Source organism: Carassius carassius, chromosome 2 (genome assembly GCF_963082965.1).
Source record: "Carassius carassius chromosome 2, fCarCar2.1, whole genome shotgun sequence".
In the NCBI taxonomy this organism is placed as follows: domain Eukaryota; kingdom Metazoa; phylum Chordata; class Actinopteri; order Cypriniformes; family Cyprinidae; genus Carassius; species Carassius carassius.
Genome location: NC_081756.1, coordinates 33,253,979 through 33,259,242, shown reverse-complemented (window position 1 = coordinate 33,259,242; position 5,264 = coordinate 33,253,979). Strand labels below are relative to the sequence as shown.

Genomic DNA, 5,264 nt, shown 5'->3' with positions numbered 1-5,264 from the left:
GTCTCAGAGGAGCACCAGGACAAGACCACAGGAAACAGATGATTCTTCTGCACAATCTGACTTTGCTGCAGCCTGGAATTGAACTACTGGTTTCGTCTGGTCAGAGGAGAACTGGCCCCCCAACTGAGCCTGGTTTCTCCCAAGGTTTTTTTCTCCATTCTGTCACCGATGGAGTTTCGGTTCCTTACCGCTGTCGCCTCTGGCTTGCTTAGTTGGGCATCTACAGCGATATCGTTGACTTGATTGCAAATAAATGCACAGACACTATTTAACTGAACAGAGATGACATAACTGAATCCAATGATGAACTGCCTTTAACTATCATTTTTGCATTATTGACACTGTTTTCCTAATGAATGTTGTTCAGTTGCTTTGACGCAATGTATTTTGTTTAAAGCGCTATATAAATAAAGGTGACAAATAAAGGTGACATCAAAAAACCATCACTTCGTGATTACTGGAGCACAGACCCCATGCTCTTGACTCCATTTTTTGGGTCTTTGTTCCAGAGGTGGGTAGTAACGAGTTACATTTACTTCGTTACAATTACTTGAGTAATTGCTTCGGGTAACTAATACTTTTCGGAGTATATTTAAAGATGGGTACTTTATACTCTTACTTGAGTAAATTTTGGGGGGAAAATCTGTACTTTTACTTCGTTACTGTGGGCGACGCTCCTCTCGTTACTTTATCTTAATGCAATAAATGTTATAACTGCTTCAGTTTATTCCAAACGCGCCGTCTACTTTTCTCTGGGCAATGAGCGATGCCCATTCGCGAATGATTCATTCTTTTGAGTCAATTCTGTTCAAAGGCTTGATCAAACCAATTGGCAAACGAGTGAATTGGTTCATGAATCAGTTTGAATGAGTCGTTCAGTTCCCTGCCGCACGCGCTGAGCATCTGAAGTTATTCACTCGGAGAGTGGTAACGTTTAAGAACAGAAAGAGCGTTTGTCAACGTGGCACTGAATTGAAAGCAGATCTGCAAAGGCTATTATTTGCTAGCGATGGAGATCCTTATTAGATGAACACCGCTTGTGCTGTCTACTGTTTAACAGGTAATAACTTGGGCTACATTCGATTACAGTACACGATACCACTGTGACATTAGTTTGTTGTACGTGTGTGGCTTATAACAGAGGGGAGTCAAGTTGAATGCAGCTTCTAAAAGACAAAAAATAGCCGATTAAGATTTTATTAATTTTAATACAATCATACCGGTGCGAGTACGTTCAGCAAGTCATATCATCAACTGCTAAATTCAGATCTGTGATTGGCGCTGAGCCCGAGACAGACGCGTTTTTACAGCACTGCGCATTATAACCAATCACACATGATTCTTTTGAGCTTATTAAAGCATTGGCCAATCAGAGGTGTTCCGATGAGTCATCGCTAAAATGCCGGTGCTTCCTTCACTCGCTCGCTGAATGGAGACCTCTTTCTGGAATTCTCTCGTCAGAAACAACAAAGTGCAGATGTGTGTACGAATCTTTAATTAAGATATTGATTTTACAGTGTTAGCAGTTTCAGTGATTTTTAATGGGAGTTTCTGAGAGTGATTGAAATCTAGACTGTCAGTGAAAATGATCTTTAATAATGTAAATGTTATTTGCTCTCTTTCTGAACAATGAAAGATTAGTAGCAATATCACATTAACACATTTAATATAAAGTCAGTCGTATTAAAAATATGTTATGGCATGACACCTATATCTGTTACTTAAGTAAACAGACAAGCTTTTATAATAAATTACATAAAAGGCTGATGAAATATATACATTTATACACACACACATACATTACATACATTTTATCTATATATCTAAATAAAAATAGGCTCAGTATATATGACCCAAAGTAACTAGTAACTAACTACTTGAGTAGATTTTTTACGCGGAAACAGAAAAGGGATGCCAAAGTTCACCCGCAAGATGAAAAAAGGTGAGGTGTAATTCGAAGAGAATGGGTCACAGTTGGCAGTAAAATGGCATGACAAGAGGGATGTTCATGTCCTTGCCACAGTCCATCCAACTGGTATGGCAGCCACAGGCAAGCTGGATCACCTCACTGGGCAACCAATGATGAAGCCAGTCTGTGTGTTGGAGTACAACAAAAAGATGGGTGCAGTTGACAAAGCTGATATGATGACTGGTTTTCATGAATGCACCAGAAAGTCTACCAAGTGGTACAAGAAAGTATTTTTTCATGTACTCGACACGGTTTTACTCAACAGCCACATCGTCTACCGGCAAATTACTGGTGAGAAATGGATACAAATAAATATAAACGAGATAACATTTTTAATTAATGTAATTTAAGTGTTAACAAATTCACAATAATATACAGACCACACGGTCACATACTATTATTTTCTCCTCACTTCCTATTGATGTGCTCTACTATGAGTAGGAAAGGAAATCACCTCCCTACAATTCAGGACGAACCTGATGAGAGGGCTGCTGGAGGAGTACAGCACATTGCGAGGTCCAACCAAAGGCAGCGGTGTCCTGCCTTGGACACTCCTCTGCGCCTTACAGCCAGGCATTTCCCATCTGAAGTCCCTCAGACCACTTCCCAGGGCAGCAAGACCAGGCGGCACTGCAAGGTCTGCCTCTCCAGCACACGCAAGGGCAAGCAGAGGCGCCTCACCAAGCACATGTGTGTGCCATGCAACACTCCCTTGTGTGCTGTCCCGTGTTTTGAGGAGTACCACACACTGAAGCATTATTAAGCCTGTAAAAAGTCAGAGTATATTAATTCATGATGATACATTGTTTATTATTATTTATTGTAATCATATTATTAAGTGTGTATAATAGTTTGCTTTAAACAAAACCATTTATTAAAAGTCAGTATATTTATAGTTTTTTGTTTAATATTTATTGTACATATATTTGTTTTTATATTTGTTTACAAAGCTGATATGATGACTGGTTTTCATGAAGCATTATTAAGCCTGTAAAAAGTCAGAGTAGCCTATATTAATGAATTTATGATGATACTTTATAATTTATTGTAATTATATTATTAAATATAAAAGGTACCAGTATGTATAATATAGTTTGTTTTAAACAAAAACATTTACCAAAAGTCAGAGTATATTTACAGATTTTGTGTTTGTTTATGATACTATTTTAATTGTTTAATACAAACTATTATACATTTACCTTACATTTTAATAAAACATACATGAAGCCCAAAACATGCATTCTTTTTGGGCTATATGCACAGCTGCACTACTTCCTGAACTTCAGCCAGCTCCTTTGTTTCCGGTCTGTCATTATTGGACAAACTGATTAATCCAGGTTTGTCGGATTATTGTTGCTGTGATTCCTTAGGTCAGGCACACCTGGATTAATCAGTTTGTCCAATAATGGCAGACAGAAAACAAAGGAGCTAGCTGAAGTTCAGGAAGTAGTGCAGTTGTGCATATGCTATACATATCTCTCACTACCGAAAAAAGTAAAATCTACATGGTATGACATCATCAAATTATATTTCCCTATACAAACATTTGAGCCAGCTGATAAGTGAGGTGTGACCATATATTAATATAATAATTGTATAGACTATATGGTCACACTTCACTTATTAGCTTGCTCAAATGTTTTGTAGGCTAGAAAAATATCATTTAACAATGTCATACCATGTAGCTTTACTCTGCTTTAACATGGCATCTTTTGATTTGCTTTGCAATTGAGAGATATAAAACTCGGTGAGCAATATACTAAAACAAACAAGAAAATTGATTTAACGTCAAATATGTGCTTTGGTATATTCACGTTATGTATAACGTATCAATTCAACTGAACCCTGACTTTACCTCCTGAATGCACGGATTATGGAACATTTTTGCTATAACTTATGCAAAACAGACAAACAAATCGTAATGACGTGAACGACCACATTTTTGAGCAGTCCGTTTTACAAGATAATTTTTATGACATAAAATCTTTATTCATATTTATTGCATGCTTGTAAATAATTCTAGATGCTTCAGAATAAAATTAACAACTAAATACTAATACTCACCGATTGTCACGCGGCGTTTCTGGGGGAGATGCACCGATTGTCACGCGGCTGTTCTGGGGGAGATGCAAAGTACCATGTGCAAGCGAAGTTCACAGCAGTGGAGGGGGGGGCAGCAAACAGAACCATTTCAACCATAGTCGGTACACGCTAACAAATTATTTGAGAGGTTTTGAATAAAAAAATTAAATAAAGCGAAATATTCAAGCTACTCACCTGCAGACGGTTATCCATCGTGTGCGCGCCATTTTGACTGAAATGTCACATGACAAGGTTCATCATTGCGTCTCCATGGAAATTAGAATGCGACTGATTGCAAAATAACGGTCGCAGAAAAAAACTCACGCCAGACTGCTGGTCTGACTATTTTAGAACTTACGTGCGAAAAGGTTAAACTGTTAACCTCTCCCTTTGGCTCTGGTGCATCACATCTAGAATAATTCATATATGTTTGGCTATAGTTTTGCATTATTTTATCGCACTGTAGTAATGTGCACATGCACCTTTGTCCCAGTTTTCTTATACAAGCAAACACAACCTCAGTTATGAGTAAATGTACACACCAACACTCACAGAAAATACAGATAAACATGTCTTCTGATGCACAGTTCATGTGCTCAGATGATGTATATAATTTAATCATACAGAGACACTTTCAGCAGTCTTGTCTTCGAAGGAACCTCTTGACTTCTGTCTGACCTAGAGCAATGTCTCTGCAGTCACACATGAGGCCTTTGATAACATGGTATAACAGATGCATTGTCTATGCTAAAACCTGAGGCTGCTGTGATATGAACCCACCACAGCTGAAACAGCCAAAACCCCTTTCCATCTCTTACAGCCAACCCTTATCTGGACTCCCCCGTGCCAGGCCAGGAATCAGAGGGTTTCCCTTGCCTGGATGTTCTATTCAGTCTCTTCACCCTCCCCAGACAGAGGCATTGGCAAGGCTGCATGCTGTCATAGTCAGGCCACTGCCAGCCTGATTGTCTGTGCTATTTATTTATGTGTTCATGTTTGTGTAGTTTTAGGCTGCATCGAGCAATGCCTGTGTGTTTCATGTGGCATGCCAAGACATTACAGTGGAAAATATACATGATAAAGATGCAGAAAAAATGAGTATTACGTATTATCCTTCCCTCTAGTCATATGTTTAATCCTGTACCACCAACACGTGGTTCATTTTGTAGGATTCCATCAAAGCATCAGCAATACCTGCACACTATTATGTGTT

At 38.5% G+C, this 5,264-nt stretch overlaps 1 long non-coding RNA gene across 1 annotated transcript; it reads right to left on the bottom strand.

Moving 5' to 3' along the window:
* Positions 1–2,508: 2,508 nt before the first annotated feature.
* Positions 2,509–4,289, bottom strand: LOC132097920 (uncharacterized). Its single transcript, XR_009422796.1, has 3 exons — positions 4,247–4,289; positions 4,034–4,086; positions 2,509–2,734 (listed from the first exon to the last, which is right to left on the bottom strand). It is a non-coding gene; the product is annotated as an uncharacterized LOC132097920 (long non-coding RNA).
* Positions 4,290–5,264: the final 975 nt, after the last annotated feature.